This window comes from Triticum dicoccoides, chromosome 7B (genome assembly GCF_002162155.2).
Source record: "Triticum dicoccoides isolate Atlit2015 ecotype Zavitan chromosome 7B, WEW_v2.0, whole genome shotgun sequence".
Lineage (NCBI taxonomy): Eukaryota > Viridiplantae > Streptophyta > Magnoliopsida > Poales > Poaceae > Triticum > Triticum dicoccoides.
The window spans coordinates 759,892,134-759,900,381 of record NC_041393.1 but is presented as its reverse complement, the minus strand read 5'-3'; positions in this window follow the sequence as shown (position 1 = coordinate 759,900,381).

Here is an 8,248-nt window from a genome sequence, read left to right as displayed (position 1 = left end):
TGCATACATACTTTGTTGGCCTTGTCTGCTTCAAAAGGCTCAATCAACCCACTGATAAGCCGCAGACCCTCAGGCTCAGCCAAATATGAATCTTTCACAGTGTCACTACCATTGTTTTGCCATGCATGAACATTTGACAGCATCTTCTCTGAACCTGAATACATATCTGACTCGCTTCCTTCATTGACTGTTTCTAGTGCACTCATCTCATCGCCGTAGAATAGCTCCCCATTATTCGCACTTTCTAATAAACCAAGGAATCTAAATGCGGGAGTCCCCACAAAATCAGCACCTCCATGTAATGAAACAACTAGACGGTCAAAAAACAGTTTGCACACAAATAGAAAAAGAGGAGGGGTACACAGCCGTAGGTTTTACCTTTCTTGCCCGTATACTCCAGTATTCATTAGATTCTGCTCCGTCGCCATGGCGCCGCCGTGCCCTTGGAAGCTTAGATCTAACATGGAAACCCTATCCTCCTCCAAGCGGCAGCTCGTTTTGCTAGTCAATAGCATATCTGCTTGCACTGCCTACCACTTAAATGCCACACTGCCCAACTACCACAACAATTTTTTAATGCTTTTCCTCCCCCTGCCATACATAAACATTGTCTTTCCACTAGACGTGTGTTCGCTGCCTAACTCCTTCGGGTGACGTGTGTTCGCTGCCCAAGCCCTTCTGTTGTTGGTACCAAGATTCCAATGATTATTACTAATCCTCACTTTCACACTAATTTTTCGCATGTATTAATTGCCCCATGATACTAAGTACTTGTAATCCATTTTATTTACTCCCTTACTAGTACCTTTTACTACGTACTTAAACATATTTTTTCGACACAAGTTACACCAAAATTCTCGTGTGCTACCACAGTACGTGTTTTTACTCGGTTGTTTAGCGTGCCAAAAGAACCGCGCCCGCATTTTTTTAACGTTCATACATTTTTTAATGTGACAACTATACAAATATGTACAAACATAGCCAGTTTTTCCACGAAAAGTCATAAGTATCTGTAATAGTTTCTCCTAATAATCTCTATTTTTTATTCCACTTGCTACATTTAATAAACTGCAAACAAAACTCATTCTCACATCTACTATGAAGAAACACTATATGTCATCCCAAAGAAAACATTTATGAAAACGTCGCATCTTTGTCAACATAACTCTGGATTCCCTTTCAAATTCGGCCAATACCAATTATTTATTAATTATAAAGATATTCAGTTATACTCTCAAACTAGTTCTTACCTTCGCCCACCTTTGTTTTTTAGAGCACCCATACGGGGTGAATTGTCACGAAATGCACTTCGTTTCCTGGGTTTATATGCACCCTATATGGTGATTTTTAAATATTTTTAATAAAAATTCAAAAATAGGTAAGAACTATTTTGACTAAACACTTGAATTACTTTTGCACTGATATATAAATCTCGACCAAAAAAAAACAAAAGTTGACCTAACGGCAAAAAAGACAAAATTTATTTGCTATTATAGGTCACTATTCACACTATTTTAGCCTAAAAAGTTGCTTTTATTGAAAATAAGTCACAAAGGATTTTTTTTGGAATTTATATCTCACGAGTACAATAGAAGGTCAAGTTTATTTCAAAAGTATTTTCAGGATTTTTTTACTTTTTGTTGAATTACTATATTTTTCCATATAGGGTGCATATATCCCCATAGACCAAAAATTCCCCTCCTGGTCAATGTTCTATGTTTCTACCTATGCAACATTACAAAATCCAATTATAACCACCCCGGGTGCATGTTCTTATATAATAGTACCACAAAATGAATCGTCTTTTATACAAAAAACATGTACACATTTTTCTTTCATTGCATCAAAGTAATTCATTTTAAAAAAACTGACCTACATCCAAACTAATGTGATCCAAAGTTACATTAGCCCCGTAATCATTTTTATTACTAACATTGACAAGCACCATCCTAACTACATCCATTCTGGGGCATTGTAACTGCTCATTGCCGTTCTGTAACAAAGCAGCTGTAATTTTGAAAATTGTGATTAGTTTCCATGAAACTAGCACAACTACATTTTTTTCCTGCTACACCACATCTAACATTTTCTCCGCAAATACACAACACCAGAGTGATGCATCTCAGAATTCATCTTCATTTAACATAGTACTAGACTACAGAAAACCACATAAAACATCTGACATATGCGTTATATATTACATTATATTTCCAAATTCTTGGGCCATCAGTAATTCATTCCACCATCGTAGGACTCACTATGCATTTCGGCGGTACTCCAATATTACCATCCATTGTCAACACCATGTGTGCGATGTACTCCCTCATCTTCTTCAACCCATCCTGTTTTATTTGCCAACAGTAAGTACTTTTTTAGTTTAACAAAATTAGGGATGTATGGAAATATGCCATATCTCCGTACATCCATGTGCCAGACCAGTCCCCATGTAATTTGTAATGCAATGAAGAATGTAGAATGAACTGTCAAATCTACCAAATGAAACCATATCACAGTTATTAGCACATAGATATAGCTCACAATATTATAATGCAAGATCAGGAAAGACCTGTTGCTGGCCTTCTCAAGGAAGCTGTGATACATAAACTGGAATGATTCCGCATCGATATTCCATCCATCAAAGAACCTATAAACACATCTAGAAAGAGCCTCGATCAATGTGTAGCATAACTTCTTGTGCTTTTTCTCCAGCGCCCACACCGGTCGGTTTCCCCTTTTCGGATCGAAAACATGCACTCTACAGGTTTCAATATCAAATGCATATAAAATCCAGAATTGTTCTTCATCCCGGTATGGAGCAAAAATCTGCATATCATATATCAAGTTACACAATAAACATATTAATTGTTGTACTGCTCATATTTATAAATAAACAAAAATTACCACTCTGCAACATTCAACATCGTATCTCAATTTTGGGTTAGTAAACATCATCCTCACGGTCTCGTCAAGTAAGTACTGGTCTGTGTTTAACACCAATTCCTGCGTTTTACGACAGCTTAATTGCCAAATCATATATATATTTGATACTAAGTTTAATAATTGACCTAACATTACTTACAGCCCATATAGGGAGCAAGATGTGCCTCCACCTTCCACGGTATAGTCCTCTAATCCATTTAATATCTACAGCTGCCATCATTCTTAGGACTATTTCAAACCCATCCTTCTCCAAGCTACCTGGGCTGTTGAATTGGGCAACTACCTGTTGTCCAGTTAGGGATATCCTTGTAGGCACCTCATGTATGAGCCAAGCGCTGCTATTAAAAAAATCAGTTCCCAACGACATGTATGTACTGACGAGCTGTGTTATTTGAATACTTACGATTTCAATGTCTTCTTGAAGCATATCATCATGTTTCTGAAACCTTTTTCCAATACACCATTACTCACTATAGGATACATTGATTGGAACTGGAAAGGACACGATGCTCTGATTATTGGTAATGCAACCTTCTTCAAATTGGTTTCTACATGGATCTTTTTCCTACGTAACTCTTCAGCTATGCGATGCAACTCATCATCTGGACTATAGTGCACCAGCATCCCTTGATTTAACATGCATCCTCCTTTAGGTACAACTTCCTTCCCTTTAACACTTTCACTGCTAACCATCAACGGCATGTTCAAGTCTGGGACCATATGCCCTGTAAACATAATTTAGTGCATTCAGGTTACGTACAAAACATAAACAATAATGATTTGCTATACCTGTATCTTTATGTGACCCCCCATCTGAACTTGAACTTGCCTTCCGCTTTGTACCCTTGGCAAAGTTTTCACGGACACCTAAATTCCAATATAGATTGTTACAAACATTGAATAGTACGAATTCAAACTTCTCATTACCAGGAATTAGATAAATTCTTACCAGCCAAAACATTGTCTAGACAAGAAACTGTTTCGTTTAGCAAGCCACCACCGTCTACCTCGTATTTCTGAATGTAACGCAAAAATTTCACTGTGCCAACTGTCAGCATCAATTTCTCTACTGATCTATGTGTCTGAAATAGGCTTTTCTTCCTTTCCTCCATCAAACTAACTTCATTCATGAGATCTGCGTGTAACTTCATTGATCTTTTGATCCTACCTTCAGCCTGCTGCGATAGTTCCTCTAATATCCAATTCCTCCCCTATATGAACATTTTGAAGATTCAATATAATGTAGTACATGCATCACACTAAACTGAAATCTCTATTTAGATATTTACCTTCACACATGATTCTTTAGTTAAATGAGAAGCTAAGCTATCAGCATTCTTGATTGATCCTTTTACCTGTCAACATGATATACGGTAAGAGGAGTGATTCCATGGGAAATTTAGTTATCTTTCTTAGAATAGCCAAATTTTCACAAATTAACTGACAAGGTAAGTACTTATTCATATACCTTCATTAATCCAAATGTAATGCGTCCACCTTCTACTTTGCTGTTAGCCTTCACAAGCGCACTAAGGATTTGTTTGTTGTAGTACTTTATCCTGGGTACTGCTTTCTGATCTAGTTGCATGAAACCTGTGTCGACTGAGTCGAAATAAAGAATCTGTTGTACAAATACCTGACAATAAAACCACTTTTTTAAGATAGCAACGTACTATGCATATTGAATTCTTAACATACCTCTAGTAGAGCAGGGCACCCATGTAGTGTTATGTTCAGCAGTGCATTCTCCCGGTTCAGTTTCCTGGCGCCGCTTATCATCTCATCAACAACATATTTCCCCCAATTGACATCTTTCAGATCAGGATGAAGTATCACCATCATATATGAACTCATGTTCACACATCATTTCCTCTCCACAGGACCAAGTGCAATAGAAAGGTAAAGCATTGCAAACGCTCTCTCTGTGCATGCAACGCCCTCATAATTTAATTCCACCCCCTTCTTACTTTCTCCCAACAATAGTGCGACCAGCTAGGAAATTGTTATTTCTTCAGTTACGTCGTACAGTTTCAGTATGCTAGCTTTGATTTCACTTTTGCTTGGGGCACTTTCACAAACTGGAATCATTTTTGAACCACCCATTCTGTTCCCAGTTATGTTAGCTGCCGCCGCTTCTGTAATATGAACTATGTCACAATCATCTACGCCAATTCTCAGAGCACGGTCATCAGGCATAACATTGAGCATCAACCATGCTGAATGATTAAGGTCTGTGTGCACCATCTTGTTAATCCACTCTACTCCTGCAATGCCTAAATTACTAATTATAGCCTTTTGCTCTGGAGATAGTTCAAGATACATTTTTTGAAGATAGTTCAAGATGCATCTGCCATGTGCATTTGAAACGTTACCAACAGCACCAGAAGCTACTTTTGTGCTTGCACACTCTTCTATTGGACAAGATTCTCTACCAACATCCACCGGGTTACTACTACTCAATACATCACCATGGGATAACTCTCTCTTATCGTATTCTTCTTCTTCTTCAGATCTGCCAGTTTCTAGCATAACCTGAACAGTATATCTCCACATATTACAAATGAAGGAGGGCTGTGTTTCTAATCACACGTAACTTACAGATGCAGCTTTGGTTACCTTACATGAAGGGAGTCCGTCCATTACATCCACCACCTTGCTTTTTTCTCCCTCTCCATTAGGCACAGAGCTGTTCTTGGCTTCACTGGGTATGAGCAGTCCTTCAGGGCAAATGGATAGAATGAATGGAGGGTCTAGCTTTTACCCGAATAGTTGCACTGACAGTTACCAACACCAAACAACCACCCATATTTACTGCCCCACCATTTTGCTACTGCTAGACTGCTGCCAACTTCTCGATGCATATTACACAAAAACGGCTGTAATCATATTAAATGTGGCCCACAGTAGCCTTGCGCTGGTACAAAATCATGCACATTTTTTTCTCAAACGCATGTACACTTAAATGCCGAACCTCTATTTATTTCTAAAAATTACAGTTAACAGTTTTTTACTCTCTCGAAACCACCGTGTTACATGATGTATGTAAGTCGTACGTACATAAAATGATCAATCTTTTTTTTAATTGTTTAATATATGCTTCCTATCTATTCAAAACATGGGACATTTGCATAATTTCTACTAAACGCAAAGATAGCTTATCTGTGCACCAACTATGCTAAGTTCAGTCCAGGGCTCTGACAAGAACCTCAATATTCCAAAAAGGTGGCGTGTTCGAGTAGGACAACAGTTATCGGTGCTGGATATGAAAACGCGTCGTCGCTGCATAAAGATCCTGTATCGACCTGTCCACACGGAAGTACGTAACTGTTCGCCTGCCGTATATTGCACTGTCGAACTATCCCTTCAACCTGTATTTGCTGAAACGTTACTTCATCTGTCAATCACGATGCACATGTTGACGCACTGGATTACGGGGACATGTGTCCCCATATACCAAACGTTCGCACCCCTCAGTCGAGCCAGCTACAACCTAATAGGTGTAGAGGCAGTTTGGTCTTTTCACGGTTTTACCGGCGTTCTAACATTAAAATAGAATGAAAAACAATAAAAAAGTTGCGAATGGCATAGTAATCAAGGTTAACAATGATCTACGCTGTGGTATTCCGGAGGCAATATGGAAAGTGGCAATTTTGCAAATCCACACGAAGGAGTTGGCAAAAATCCAAATACATGACTTCATACAGTCTAGGCCGCAACACTTTCTGGTAATAAAAATATTAGCAGTAGATCTGTTTAAATAATAGTTATGTGTTCTTTGATCATGTATGGTTATCCAATGCAGTTCATAGAGGGCAAAATGCTTGAAAGTATGTGATAAAATTAGCTTATGTACTTACCTAATTTCTGTTAAAATAACAAGTGGAATCCACAATATGATACAACATTCTTACCAGTTTGGATTAGTTTATGAGTCTTTTTCATGGATATTCTTCAGGGAGCTCCATTATCCAATGTTTTTTTGGGTAGCTTTAGATGAAAGATCCATCGCTTAACTGAGTATGTCAAAAGAGTACCTTCCACAATTATTGATCCATCACTCGACGTACCCAATGAGTTATGTCAGTTGAAGGCTTGGACTGTTTCCATGCAAAAATGAAAAAGAAAAAGGTTTGGACTGTTGGGATGTTCGTCAATTGCAAGCTTCAGTGCTTCATGCATCACCTCAAAGTCATCAGCATTTAGTTAAGTCTCACTTGCACTTTCTGCAGTGAAGGAAGGTTCCCCGCCGCTGACGCAACAAAGTCATGACATGGACTCTACTCCCCAGTAGAAACCTGACCTGTGCGGACTCTACTCCCCAGTAGAAACCTGACCTGTGCAGACTTGCCGAAGTGAGTACCCCAATCTGGTGAATGCACGAAAACCTTGAAAGTGATAGTTAGTACTCCCTCCGTATAGGTCAACCCCGACGTGTCTGTTTTTACTAGGCCGATGGCTAAAATGTGTTACCATGTACACCACAAGCAATTACCTTTGCACGATGTGCCTCTACCGGCATGACCATGTATTCATGAGTTCCTCCAAGTATCCTCTCTAAGAGCATCTCTAGCAGATCGTCACGGTAGGGAAACATAAAACCTGTTTTTGCGGTGCCCAGTGGGCTGCAGCGGAACAGATCCCACAAAATTTAACAGTAAAACCGAATATTTCCCGTGGTCTTCTTTTTCCTCTCTCACCCACGTCTGCTTGAATCCTGAGTAGAACAGATCTTCACCAACCATTGCGCACATGGCATAGACTGAATCTGAAAGACTGGAGCGCGACCCCAAGCAAGTCACTATGCTTGGCCCTGGGTAGGTCGGCCGGGGGAGCAGCTTGGGCTCCCGCACACCACGCACACCACACACGCCGCGTCGCCTGTGCAGTGGGGCATTTTCCGCAGTCGCTACTGCTTGTGCATCGCCACGACCTCGTTGGCGACGACGACGTACCTCCCGTCCACGAACAACCGCGGCGGCAGCGACAACCGTCTCTCTCAAGGAGCATCATGCGGACACGATGGATCTTGGTCGGAATGAAGACTATTATGGCGGTTGGACCTGGAACTTCCCTCCCACCAATCGTCTTTTTTGTTTAAGGTGAACTGAAAAAATTGCCCCCGATACCGAACATATTAGGTATTGGAGGCTTGTTTTAAGGTTTACCTCACAAAAATATACGGGTCGGCCGATTTTGAGGGATCAGTCTCGATCAGTTTTTTCGCTTAAAGCCGTACAAAGTCGGTTATTTTACCCTTTTTTTAAGGGGTCTGCTGGAGATGCTCCAAGCTCAAAAAGCTTGGGCTGCC